Source organism: Ambystoma mexicanum, chromosome 7q, assembly GCF_040938575.1.
Source record: "Ambystoma mexicanum isolate Mex_15411 chromosome 7q, UKY_AmexF1_1, whole genome shotgun sequence".
Taxonomy (NCBI): Eukaryota; Metazoa; Chordata; class Amphibia; order Caudata; family Ambystomatidae; genus Ambystoma; species Ambystoma mexicanum.
The window spans coordinates 600,141,363-600,156,408 of record NC_090941.1 but is presented as its reverse complement, the minus strand read 5'-3'; the positions used below and the strand labels follow the sequence as shown (position 1 = coordinate 600,156,408).

The 15,046-nt window shown below is 47.2% G+C and overlaps 1 protein-coding gene across 9 annotated transcripts in view; it reads right to left on the bottom strand.

The window, feature by feature from the left end:
- Positions 1 to 15,046, bottom strand: part of SUPT20H (SPT20 homolog, SAGA complex component) — a 759,353-nt gene that overhangs the window by 152,134 nt on the left and 592,173 nt on the right. The gene's annotated exons all lie outside the window — the stretch shown is intronic.

Below are 15,046 nucleotides of genomic sequence, written 5' to 3'. Positions count from 1 at the left end.
GGTTCTAGAGGGAGTTTCGCAGCACAGCAAGTGTTTCAACGACAAAAACCGGCCCTAGCTAAAATGCAGTTTTTAGTGGCTTAAAGTCTGGCAAAGCAATAGAAATCAAACGTTGCTGTGGATACTTTGTAATCTCTAGGAAGGAAGATACAAGGCGGCATAACCAACGTCGGAGACCCTGGGAGAGGACTTGTTAATGCAACACTAGCAGCAGCTTGAATCAGAGGTAAGACGAGGTTGCCCTGGACACCAAGGCTCTGGAGCAACTTTCTGGAATCAGATAAGCAAGGTTTGATGAAAACGTTGGTGGTGAATGCTACGTGATGTTGCAGCTTTGGACCCGACCTCCGGATTCCTTGGTCTGATGACTAAAGGCAGGACAATGGAGGGGATCTCTCAACAGCAGTTTCGAGGGAGGACCTCTGGCCCGGCTTTGATCAACTTATTTGGTCACTGTGCGGTTTTGGTGCCTTTTCTCCAGCACCAAAAAAGGACGTGATTTGTTCAGTCAATCTTCCGCGGTTCCCGTAGTCCCACACTCTGAGGAGGGGTCTGTTCGAGTTTGATTGCGTCTCTGGAGTGTCCTTGAGGGCTCTGCAAAGACTTGGATGGATTCGGCCTTTCCACAACTAGTCACTGGAAATGGGCAGCACTGGAAATCTACAGGACCTCAGGAGTTGGCCCAAATCAAAGTTCGTCTTGGGACTGGTTGTTCCCACCAGTCAAAGGGAAGGAGTCATTCTTTTCGAAGTTCCTCTGTCGCACTGAAAACGGATCAGGACAGCAGCAGTCGCTGCACAGTGTTGCAAAGGGTCAGCAGGCATCTCTGGCTGTCTTCTTCTTCGGCTACTTCCGCTTCCAGTGGTCGACTTCTTTTCACTCCAGGAGCCTCACCTTTTATACAGTTCCAGCACTCACTCCTCTGCAATCTTCCTCAGCAGTTAGCAGAAAGGGGCGTTTGGCTGTCAAATCAGAGGAGCCAGACCCCCAAGTGGGAGCTGGTCCAATTCAGGCTCTCTGGCAGACAAAGGACAGTTGGGTGGAAAACTCCTCCCCACTTCCTGCCTGCCCAGATACACTGGAGCCTAGGGCGGAGGTGGAGGGGGGACACCCAAGGGTTCCTGCCAAAGGCAAACACACACACACAGGCCTCCCCCTCCCAGAATGGTAGAAGGAGGACTAAAAAAAACAACCCACTGCGCTGTCTCAAATCTAGGTGATGCCCTGCTCTGTGTTTTTAGCCCACTGTACTGCTGCCTGCACTTTAGCCCACTGTACTGCTAATCTAGGTACTGCATTTTAGCCTTCTGTACTGCTAATCTAGGTACTGCATTTCAGCCTACTACGCTGTCTCAAATCTAGGTGATGCCCTGCTCTGTGTTTTTTAGCCCACTGTACTGCTAATCTAGGTACTGCATTTTAGCCTTCTGTACTGCTAATCTAGGTACTGCATTTCAGCCTACTACGCTGTCTCAAATCTAGGTGATGCCCTGCTCTGTGTTTTTTAGCCCACTGTACTGCTAATCTAGGCACTGCATTTTAGCCTACTGTACTGCTAATCTAGGTACTGCATTTCAGCCTACTACGCTGTCTCAAATCTAGGTGATGCCCCGCTCTGTGTTTTTAGCCCACTGCACTGCTAATCTAGGTACTGCATTTCAGCCCACTGTGCTGCCTCAAATCTAGGTGATGCTCTGCCGTGTGCCTTAGCCTCCGGTACTGCTAATCTAGGTGCCGCATAGGTATCTGCCACCCAGGCCCTACCTCCAACCTCCAAATTTAAGTGAACCCTGTTTGCACATGCATCTTAGCCCTACGTTTGAATCCCTGAATTTAGATGAACCTGTTTGCACATGCATTTTAGCCTCACTCCTGATTTCTGAATCTGAGTGAACCCTGTGTACCTAGACTCATTCGCGCAGCCGTTGTGTTGCCTTATCAAGCCATTGTGCAGCCCACATCTAGCCACCGTGTTGCCCACACCTAGCCACTGTGCCGCCCATACCTAGCCATTGTGTTACCACTGCCCATACTTAGCCACTGTGTTGACAGCCATTGTACGCTCTATAGAATGATCCCCATCCTCTTCCTCCTGATCACCCTTTGCCCTAAAATGACAACAGCAAACCACCCACCGCAGTCTATGCCTACTGCAACATCAAACTCTGATGACGAGCCCCGGCCGACCAGCACCCCATACACTAACCCACAAACTATAGAGATAAAGATTCCTACCACCCACCGCCCCATAACAAATATCCCATGCGATACCTTAAGTAGAAATGCAAAATTACGATCTAGACTACCCAAAATCTATGAACCACTAGCCAGACTAGCCACCAAACCTAGCAATACAAGAAACCACCAACGCAATGCCCCCAAACTAGACACCTCCCCCACCAAGAGATTCCCACGCTGACAGTCCCACTAACAACCACCGCAAATCAAGCAACAGACCCACCAAAAAGAAAAGCCATGTCACCCCTGCAACACCCAAACCAAACATACCGCTGATGGGTGCCCTCATTAATGCTAGATCATTGATAGCACATGCCACCGAAATTGCCGATCTCATCCAAATAGGCGATTATGACCTTCTAGCCATAACGGAAACCTGGCTTCACCAAGCAGCAGGACCCGCTTTGATGCTTGCCCTGGCCCCCAACTACAACATTCTCAGAGAGGACAGAACCAACTCTCAAGGAGGCGGCCTAGCCATCATCGCTAAAAACAACCTTGCCATAACAATAGAAATGCCCTCAATCACCAAATCTTGTGAATCCTTAACCGCCAAACTCTCAACATCACCCTCCCAATCTATCAATATACACCTCACCTATAGGCCTCCAGGTCCCATTGGAACCTTTGAGGAGGACATCTCTATGATCCTCTCAAATAATCTAAAAAAACTCATCGCAAGCCATCCTCCTGGGAGACATGAACTTAGGTTTCAATGACCACAAAGACTTGCAAGCGACTAACATCGCCAATGTCATCACAGAACTGGAATTTACCCAAAGAATCTCACAACCTACCCACGAAAAAGGTCGAACACTCGACTGGGTAGCCAACCACAACTGTAATGTAACAATTACCGATGTCTGCCCACAAATCTGGACAGACCATGCACTAATAACCTCCCTCATAAATGAAAACACCACCCAACCCAAGGAAATTATACTGCACCCCCCCTACCGACCAGAATTTAAAAAAACATAACTACAGACAAACTGCTACCACTTATCCTCCCAACGCTAAATTCCTTATCTGAATCGCTAAACCCAACAGCCCTAGTGAACGAATTCAACTCAACCATGGCCACAGCCTTGGACACTATCGCCCCGTTGAAAATGAGAAAAAGAAAGCCCAGAGCACACTTAAATACTTGGTTCACCCCTCACCTCAAATCCCTAAAAATTGAAAAACGCAAATGCGAATCCGCCTGGCGACTAACTCTATCAGAGACTAACAAAATAGCTCTCATCAGTGCCTCTAAGATCTACAAAAATGAAATAAGGAAAGGCAAAAAAGAAAACTTTCACAACAGAATATTACAGGCTAAGTCTGGAACCAAAGAACTATTTCTTATACTAAAGGAACTGGAAAACCCTATCCCTGCTCCAGACAACTGCGTTAAAATAAAACGTGGTGCTCCAACATCCAAAAAGCTTTAAACAACAAAATTGCCACACTCCAAACCAAAATTGAGAAAAAGAAAAACTATACCCACCTCAACCAATCCAAGTGGTAAACCACCCACCTCCACCAAGCCAGAACACAAATTCAACTTCACCAAAGTAAAAATCCTGGAGATTGAAAAAATAATACTCTCGCTCAAACCAACTAACTATCGAGGCGACGTATGCCCAGCCCAACTGATAAGATGCGGCCAGAGACCTTTCCCCATTTATCACCAAACTTATTAATGCTTTCTTTGCATTAGGCACTATACCAGACAATCTTAATCAATCATGGGTCCTCCCCCTCCTTAAAAAGCAAACCCTGGACCCCGCCATCCCGACTAACTACAGGCCAATCACCACGGTACCATTTCTGCTAAAAATCCTAGACAGAGTGGCCTACCTACAGATCCAAAAATATCTGGAGATGCACCAACTATTAGGTACCAGACAGTCAGGCTTCAGGCCTCAACATGGCACCGAAACTGCACTTATCGATCTCAAAACCCAGGTCGATGAGCTGAGAGATCTTGGAAAAACTGCCCTACTCCTCCTGCTGGACCTCTCAGCAGCATTTGACCTGGTGAATCATGATGTGCTTTGTACCCACCTGGAAACCGCGGCCCACTTCTCGACACATGCCATTGCATGGATCAGGTCCTTCCTAAGCGGCAGAACCATGAGGGTTTTCTCCACCTCCGCAGCAGCTGACCCAGTACCCATCACATGTGGCGTCCCCCAGGGATCCTGTGTCTCTCCGACCATGTATAACATCTTCACGAAGCCCCTGTTCGATGATCTGGACCTTCTGGGTGTCACCTACACAAACTATGCAGATGACACTCAGATTCTCATCCCACTTTCGGGGGATTATGAACAGGATTTGGCCTTGGTGAACAGAATATACCTCATCATTCAGGCATGGATGGCCCGTCATGGTCTATGCCTGAATGATGACAAAACGGAACTCATCATACTGGGGAACACACAAAATATCAAAAAACTGAACGATGACTACTCATCATTTGTCATAGATGGCAACACCATTAAAGTAGCGAAAGAAGTAAAAACACTAGGTTTTTACCTCGACTCTTGCCTCTCCCTAACAAAGCAGGTGAATGCGATGGCCTCTATCACCGCTTACACCTGTAAGCTGATTAGAGCAGCTAAACCATATCTATCCACCGCCAGCTGCCTCACCCTATCAAGAGCCCTGGTATTATCCAAATCGGACTACTGCAATTCACTATACATAGGGCCCAATAAACACACACTGCAAAAAATCCAAACCCTGCAGAACAACGCCCTTCGAGCCGCCCTAGGAATCCCAAGAAGAGAGCACATCTCAGACGTCAGAAGACAATCTAATTGGCTATCCACAGCTGACAAAATTAAACTCAAAACAGCATCACTGACTTTCAAAAGTATTAATGACCTAGCCCCCAAATACCTAACAGAAAGATTCAAAAGGAGAATTTCTAACAGACCTACCAGAGAAGCATACACCAACCAACTAGCCGTGCCCCCATTTAAGCTGAGCACAGCCGGAGGCACCTGCTTCCCTGTCAAAGTGGCCCAGCTATGGAACTCCCTCCCATCATCCTTAAGATCTGTCCAATCTTATCCACACTTCAGACTCAATTGCATTAAATGGCTCAAAGAAAATGACCTATAAACTACTACACTAGGACTATTCACGTCTGACCCACCTGTTAATCTGCAGCCGAACGCATACCGCGTTCATCACCCTCTTAACCCACCTTGCTCCCGACACTCAATGCTTACTGTGTACACATCCCTGTGCACACTCACCTGCGCATGTAACCACGCATACTGTCATCACTTACTATTGATACACCCTGAAACCTTCCTGAAATGTGTAACTGTAACACGTGCATTGTCATCATTTACTGGCTCCACTCATTCAGGATTTCAGAAAAAGGTCCAGAAGTCCAGCTGAAAGTGCTGGGGGTCTCACTAGGAGAAGGGATGAAGCATAACAATTATATATCTCTTAAACAGACTGACAGTGAGACAGCCTAAGGGTGCTGAAAAGTAAATAAAAACCCTTGAACTGTTTCTGAGATTCTGAGTATTCTTTGAGCTATCCGAAGCATCATTTTCTATTGCAGGAGCACTCAATTCAGCCTCAGAGTGCTGTACTGCGTGAATATGAACACCACTGTTGTATAAGTGGCTTCTTAGTTTTTCCCTGTGCTTTCATGAGAGCTAGAAAGTCTTCCTGCTTTTGAGCTCACTGGATGAAATCCCACTAGGTTTTATGGAGCCAAAACGCTGAAAGGAAGGTAATTGCTGTCCTACACCTGCCAGGTGCTGAGAGCCGCCTGGGAAAGCAACAGCATGGTTGAATCCTCAAGTGAGAATGAACCTTCTCAACTGTTCATAGAACCAGAATGCCCCCAGCGAGTCAATAGCATCCTAGAATCAGATCATCAGGAAGGCAAAGAGGACAACCCTTGGGAGAATCTGTTTAACATATGTCGTGAGACACACCACAGACTCTTGTCCATGTACCCACATGGACAACCAAATTCTGAAATGTTGCCACCGGTTTATAGGGATTTTGGCTTGTGGCAGGACACCAGTCAATCTCCTCTCTGAGCAAGCAGCTCAGCACTACTGATTGAAGCTTGTAGATTACAGGCAAGCCCCAAAGTGCCCCACAGCAGCGAAGGGGCTATGAGCCATAAACCCAATCCCAACTTCGCCACAAATATTCTGGTGAAGTTACAAAGTCCCAGAGGCTCTGGCAACTGCGCATAACCAATGGGCACTGGGGCGGTGAGAGGTCGAAACACAGGTCAAACCTTTAGACGCATCAGCTAGAATGCAGAAACACCACACTTTTGATGCTTTGGTTCTACTCTGCTCTCACCTATTCATCTTCTGTTCGCCTCTCATTATGGGATACAGCCTCAATGCAGACTGGCTGGGTATTTATGGTCACACCCCGTGTGCCCGTCTTCTCCATCTCAGTGAAGACCCAGGTTTTTCTGCTGCTTCTGCTCACAGAAGCACATTCATCTAGCATTGAAGCTCCAGCGTGGCCCCACAAAGACCCTTCAGAGGTTGATAAATGAGGGCTGCCAGACTAGGGGCTGGGACATCATCTCAGGCCGTACCACACAGACCCACACAGCACTTGCAACCATTTTAGGAGACCGCTGCAACCCCCTGACCTGCACTTCCACCAAAGCACAATCCCACCAAAGCACAATCGGTGTACCAGAGGCTCCTACAACCTTTGGTGCCCTTGGTACGCAGAATTGTCACGCATGAGCCCGGTAGGGCCCATAGAAAGCCTAATCTGGTGCTGCAAGTGGCAGACACAACCTACATGGTGTCCTGCACAGCCACACCTCACTACGCATGCATAATTTCTACAGGCAACATCAGTAAATTGACTTAGTAGGTCATGCTCATTTGCAAGTCCTCACTCGTCCAAACATAGGCTTTGGGGAGATTTTACAACAGCCCCCTGGTGAGGTGGTCTAAGGGGGTTGGTGGGAACAATACATAGTGTCAATGAATTATAGACAAAAACAGTTTTCGTTCCTACCTTTAGGGAAGAATTACATTTTTGTGGGTTCTACTGCCCAACTTTGTACATTTTCCTGTTGGTGGTCATGGCTAGGTGACCTTATTTTAGTGTTAAGAGGGACCGACATCTCCCTAACACTACAACCTTTTATGATGTGCTGTTATGGGCTCCTCGTGCAAGGGTGCTTTTTAAGCACCCAGTTCTGGTAATGTTCTTCCTGAAGCATGTACCCTCGGATGGGTTATTCATCTATGATATCCTATCTCCAACGCAGCAGTCCTTCTGAAACCTTTCTGCCATCAGGGGCACCAGCGAGGCTCAGTTTTGGTTCTGCTCAACACCCCTAAGCATCGAGGATCAGTATATATTGAGGCACCCTGCCACATGACCACAGTTCTGCCCTTTTTCCCTAGCACTCAGCCACTAAAGGACCGCAGAACAAAAAAAGGTGTAGCAGCTATCCGCCAAGATGGGCAGACTGGGAGGGCGATGAGAAATCCATGGGAGGAACATTCATCAGAAATAACATTACAGAGAGGCAAGTAATTTGTTCTTGTAATGGGTTCCTTCCTCCCACAGATTCCTCATCTGTGATAAACTCCCATAACACTACATGTTCTGGAGGAGTGTGGCGTCCTTCCTGAAAAGGAAACCAAGCAGTAATGTTTGGAAAGAATTATGCAGAGAAGCCCATGTAGCCGCTTGGCAAATGACCCCCTGCTCTGTAAAAGTTATAATGATACAAATGGCCTCATTATGAGTTAGGCGGTATTCCGGTGGATTTACCCTGGAAAACCACCAAACTGTATTACTGTTACTGCCACCTGAGTCCAGCAGATTTAGCGCCGGATTACAAGTGGCTCTATGGCGGTGTTAGTCCCCATTTATGGAATGCATAGGAATCTATCGGGATTTCGGTGGAATTACCACTGGTGGTAACTCTGCCGAAATGGCTGCATTTTGGCAGTAAGGTGGCAGAATTACCGTCAGCATTTTGCTCAAGGTTTTTCTTCGACCACACCGGCAAAACCGTTGGGCAGTGCAGTAATACTTTGTTACTGCTGCATTACTTCCGATTTTAGCTACACCGCCCAACTGATTATGAGGCCCTAAGTATTCTAACTGCACTTTGCTTTAAGGGGATGTGTACAAGTCTCTTAGTACTGATAGTTTTGTTCTAAAGGTGCTAATTCAGCGCCAGATAGGGGGACGCACCTACCACCTTTGAGAGTAAAGAAGGGGGACTAAGGGGTGAAGGAGAAACACAGGTCCACCAAAAACCACAGTCACACTATCAAGGAAGACCTGAATGGGAAGGGCGGGGTAGAGATGTATCGTGTGTACCGTCAGCCCAAGGGATCCTTATATAATTAATACAGGATGGGGGGGGGACAATATTCTTGGTAAACCCATTAGGCAGGGAAACACCCAGGGCGGATCCAGCCCAGGAAACCAAGATCTGAAACACATGACCAACACTTCGGAGGCCAGGGAGGAGGGAGCTGGAACTAAAGCTGCACGTCACAGGCAGATCGAAGCAGCTAGGACAACATTGGTCGATGTAATTACAGGGCGGTCAGCCAATCCAGCAGTCACACGGGGTAGAGGGGAAATGGATCGGAGCCAGTGAACCAGTCACATAGCCACCAGTGCCTATCGGCAGGTGGCTGTGGAAAAGGGACACTGGCCAGAGTGGCGGTCCTGGGAGAGCCAATCAGATTGTCACTGTGTTCCTGGGAGGTAGCCACCTTCAGAATATTCACCACATGGTTTGCAAAGGCCATTAATTAGCAGGTATCGTGTGAATGTCTCCCTTGCCACCAGAAGTAGGGTGTCGTGTTCCGTTCTCAATGGTGCTGACCAATGGTAGTGTAATAAATTTCCTGCGGTCAGAACAAATGTTATTTTACTAATTGCAAATTGTTCTGGAGTGGCCTGAGAATCGCTGTGGCGCCACATGGGGAGATGACGTGTTGGGATACTGTTGAACTGTTTGCTCCAATCAAACGTCACTAACATACGTCCAGTACTAAGGATATGACATGGACTAGTCAATGACATTTCTGGGAATCATCACAAATATGAACATACTAAATTGCAAGTATTTCTAGGGGTCTCGACCATTGAGTTTTATGGTATAAAACTAATGTTCGCAGTACACTCCGATGTCAGCTCTCATCGATCAGATCTATGCCCTATTCCACTGTTCTGTTTGATTTGTGCTAACTCAGCTGTAATAAACAGCTTTACTTCTTGCCCGGTGTGTGCTCCTTTGTAAGTATGCTTTTTTGTTTTCATGGTGTAAACGGAGGACAGCCCCTGCACTGTCTGATCCTCATCTATTACAAGTTGCGGGTCCATACTTGCTTAATATTGCTTTAGGACAACAGTTAATGGATATATGTTCCCTAGCATAAGGGACCAGGCCGCCCTCCCTGGGGCGCAGAGATCACGTCCGCAGACCTAATCAACGTGCATCACAGAGGAGGCCCTGCAGACGCCGAGGTGGCTCAGTGGGAGGGGTGAGCTTGTGCTGGAGGCTCGGTGCCAAGGGTACTCAAGGGTCTCTAGGACGTGAATATAACCGTGCAAGAACACACTGCATAGTGTTGCATGACCACAGAGGAGAGAGGGATAGAATTTTATGGTGTTTAGGCCGGATGCTCAAGACAGGAGGACGATAGGCCGTAGTAGTATAGAAATGAGTGCGTGCCACCCAATAGTGAGTGAGCGCAAGTGTGAGCACACCTGCGTTAGAGCAGGAGAGGTGTGTCGTGTGTGGCATACCCCATTAGACAGGAGGTGCGTGCAGTACTGGCGATTGTGTAGTTGCGTCATTGGGGAAGAGCAGTGCTATTGAGTTTTTTCTGTTTTGGGGTATAGAGAGAGATATGCGTGCAGCAGTTAGTGTTGTTTTATGGTGTGGACTCATGGTGGAAGAGTAAGCACCAGGAGGTATCTCATGTAAAATAGTGTGCTTGGCATTATAGCAGCGAGCGTGTGCAGACTGTGCGGAGGAGGTACAGTGCACATTTGCTTTAACATAGGAAACGGTAAGCCTGTGGAGAGGGCTGTTGGATACTAACATTGAGTGAGTGGTTGGGCCTGTGGAGAGGGCCAGAGTCAAAGTTGAGTTAGGTGTGATTGGGAGCGAGTGGGTGCGTAACCGGCGAACGGTGGAGAGGGAACACACGGTAGACAGGATCAAAGGCAAGGGAGGTCGAGGAATAATGGCTTATATGGACAGCACCCCTGGACCACATGTGCCGAAAATTACCCCAGTACCGCGAGAAATTATTAAAGTACAATTTTCAATGGGCTCAGGAGACTACAGGTCAGTGCTTTCATGCATGGCCAGCGGAAGGTACATTTGACAGAAAAATAGAAAATATGTTCTCGTATCTGTTAACAAAATACAAGGGCTCCAAGCTGAAGAGCAGACAGAACATATTGGGGCTCTGGAAGGTATATAAAGAAACAAAAGGGGAAATCATGAAAAAGGAAGAAGAGGAAACTGCCAGAGGGAGCGGACCAAGCGCTCCATCCCCGCCCTATGGGTTTTATCCAACATTACTGCCTGCAGCAGGGTACACCAACCCCCATCGGGAAACCTCAGGAAAGTGACCGGGGGAAAGACAGAGACACATGAAGGGAGGAAATGCACACAAGGGGTGAAAGGAAATATCTAGCAGACATAGAAAAGAATACTCGCCAACAGGTGGATACGTTATTCAGTGAGGCCCAACCGGTAATAGAGGAAGAGGTGAGGAGGAAAAGCAAGGGAGACAAGGGGAATGGCTATCAGGGAGAATACAATTTAAACTAGACGAAGAGGTGGGAAAGAAGAAGAAGAGGAAGGAGGGGACGAGGACAATACAGCCTCATCTTCTTTTTTCTTCAGATGAAGGGCTGTTGGGAGACGAATGGAGTGATGGAGATAGTGACGAGTGGACACCCGACAAAATAAGAAGGAGGGGGAGAAAAGAGCAGAATAGACGAGACAGTGACAGGGACTAGTCCACCTGCCGCCATAGGAGGGTGGCAAAGGTGAAAATGGGACTAACACAGGCTACCAAACGGGGAGGGATAGGTCCCAAAACACAAGTAATGCCAGTACTACAGAAAGCGAGAGGGGGTGCACATTAAGTACCATGACAAACAATGAACCGAGACAACGTAATATGCCGACTGCCATCCCCCGTGGCTGGGGTAGCAAATGGATACAGACGATTGAGAAAAAGACGGTGGGGGTGATATTAGCAATCGGGGACATAAAAAGTTTATTCGCTGCGATCATAGTAGAGCAGGCAGACAAAATTTGGAACCAGGCAGGCCACAAAGGAGTAAAAATAAGCACAAATGCTCATGACATAACTCCATTTAATAACTGTCGAGCACATGTTTGGGAGGTCCTGAGAATAATGTATCCAGGCAGTTACAACCTGGGGACAGTAATGACCCATAAAATGAAAAAGCGATGATGACCCCAGCATACTATATAAAACGAGTACAAGACTTAAGGATACAAGAGATGCAAAGGTCATGGGATGAATGCATACCCTTGTTCTATCACATTCTAATAAAAGGGTTGCCGACAGAAGTACAGGCATCTTTGGACAAAATGGTGGCCATTGAAGCTAAAGGCTGGCCCGAAATACAGGCAGCGATAGTACACTATTGTAAGCGAAAACAGGAAAGTGACAGACAGGCAGCAGAAAATGCAGCCACGGCAGAAAAACTGGTGCAAACTAAACTGGCAAAATATACAATGGAAGCGCCAGCACCACAGAGAGGGTTTCCAGCAGGGACTATGCCACAACAAGGAGGCTACATGTAGCTGCGATACACATCACAATGGGAAATTACAAGCATGGGGAATTCTTTTGTGTGGGAAGGGAGTACCAACAGCGAGGAAGAGGGGGTGGTATTGAGGACCGAAGTATAGGGTCTTTGTACCGTGCTACATATGCCAGAACATGGGACACTGGAGTGCACTTATCCTTTTGTGCAGCAGGCCCAGGCAAATGTGATGCAAGTGGCACGGCAACAGGGGATTGGTACATTACAGCCCCAGTGGCAAAAGATGCAGCTTCTCCCTGGACAGTCACAATAAGCACAGATGTCCTTGCAGCAGTGAGGGATGCAGATACAGAGGGAGTAAGGTGGAGACAACCGTTTGTGGGATAGCAGTCCCTGCTATGACACAACCTTCAGCAGTGGCGGCAGGAACTGCTGTGGTGTTGGGACAAAATGTGGTGCCCCATTATAAAAGGGTCAGCGTTGTAGGAGGAAATCCTTTCCCACCAAGTTACACGCAACAATATTGGGGCCCATAGAAAGCCAGAGTGTGTCCAGTCCTAGCATTAACCGATGATCTCGAAGAGGAGCCCGAGGTGGCAGTGAAAATAGGACCAAGAGAATTCTCCTTCCTCCTAGACACAGGAGCAACCAGATGCTGCATCAGAGAGGGGGAAATGCCATTATCCAACAAGGTGATTGATATGCAGGGCTTCTCTGGGGTGGTGGTCACGGTTCTAGTTAAAAAATGAGTTATCCCTGACAATAGGGACGCAACACCTTGTAGCACCATTACTAAATTCCCAGGACACTCCTATTAATATCCTAGGGAGAGACTTTGTCTGTAAACTAAATGCAACAATATATTTCACAGAAAAAATGAGGGTATGCACCCCTCTTGGCAGCACATGCCCAAAGCACCCTGCAAGCACAGCCCTTTTACCCAAGCATGTTCCTGTATGGGGTTGAGATCCTGCCAGGATGGGTCCCGGGGACAAACGGGAAGGTGTTCCGATTGGCTTCAGAATTCTTGTTCAGACCACAGAGCCAGAAGGATGACATGAAGGGGACAACAATGGTGTTGCAACGAGAGAAAGTAGAGATAGGCAAAGACATGGGGATCCAGTGTGGGACGGATATAGACAACATGGAATGGTTTAAGGTGCTATGCATCAACCCCACACTGACAATTACAGGAGTATCAGATGAACAATTGTTCTCCAACAAGGAAAAAGGAGAAATGGTATTCCAGATACAGATACCTCTCCCAATTCAAATAATGGAAATGCTGGTACTAATTCTAACACAGTTAGTGAAAAGAGAACAAATACACAGAGCAAGATCTAAAAAAAGTGCCAGAGAAATTATGAACCAAGAGGCTCCGCGATGTAGGGGTGGTAAAAGGAGTTGGAGCAGTAAAGATAAAATTGAAGGACGCGGCACTATTTCCCTGTGCTAATCAATACTCCTTGTCCAGAGAAGCAGATGAAGGGATATACTCCACTCTCACGCATTATGGCAGCAGGGCATTATCCAGACATCCTCGTCGCCATGTATCACAGCGATATACCCGATAAAGAAATCCAAGGGTTGGTCATGGTGTTTTATCCAGGATTTGCGCGCACTGAATGATGTGGTTGAAGCAGAATTTCCTGTGGTTCTCGTACCCTGCCACAATATTGTGCAATATCCCTATGAATCCAGAATCAGGATACCTGACCGCGTTCACGTATCGCAGAACCTGATTTGAGCACATTTGTTTGCCTCAAAGGTAATGAGAGTCACCCAGCATTTTCAACAGGGTAATCCAGATGGACCTGTGCAATATACAAACAAGCACAGTGATTCAGTATGTCGATTTCTTGATATGCAGTGAGATGGAAGAAGAGTGTACAGTATACTCTATACACATTCTGCCATTACTGGCAGAAAAAGGATAAAAGGTGGACAAAGCAAAATTGCAGTATTGCCAAGAAGGGGTTGTGTACCTGGCACAAATAATATCCATAGATGGGCACAGGATAACACCAGAGGGTACAGGATGTTCACTCCACAGCCCGCCACCGGAGAGTGAAGGAAATGCAGAGTTTCTGTGACTATGTAACTATTTCAGGGCATGGGTGTTTGATTATTCCACATTTACCAAACCCCTACTGCAGGGCCTTAAAGAAGCACAAAAGGAGAAGAGGGAATTAAAATGGACATCTGAAATTGGTGAGAATTTCACAGAGTTGAAAGACACACTGGCTCACGCGCCAGTGCTGGCTATGACAAATTAAAAAAAAAATTCTATCTGTTCACGGCTGTCGTCACACAAAAGAAGCCACAGGGACACCAGCCACTGGCCTATTACAGTGGTGTCCTATACCAAGTGATGAAGGGACACTTCCCCTGCAAGAAAGCACTCGCAGCTGCAGCTTTTGCAATAGAGAAGGTTGGAGACTACCACCATGGTCTGCCCCATAGTACTGTATGTGGAGCACTTGCTATTCACCACCTTCGAGAAATCAAAAAGCACACTAACACCACAAAGGTCATCGGGGTAAGAGGCAATTCTGACAAACCCAGCCACTACTTAACTAGCACAGCCTGTACAGGAAGGGGACCACATACATGATTGTGCAGTGCACATGGACAGGATGGAAGGGAACATACAGGTAAAGGAAGAAGATGAAATAGCAGGGGCCGACATGGTGTAAATTGACGGTTCATTGAGTATTGACTCTGAGACGGGAAGGAGACATACTGGTGCACAGGTGGTGTGCAACATAAATGGGGAATATGTAAGGGCATCCAACAGCGACTACCCTCACACTATTCTGCACTAGCAGCAGAACTAGTGGCAATGAGCACTAAACAGGATGGAAGGACACGTTGCTAAGATATTCTCTGACTCTGCCTATGTCACATCAACAATACATTCAGGGTTGGCACAATGAGAAAATAAAGGGTTCAGGAGAAGTGACGGATCCCATGTACAACATGCAGAACTGCTCGAACAATTGAT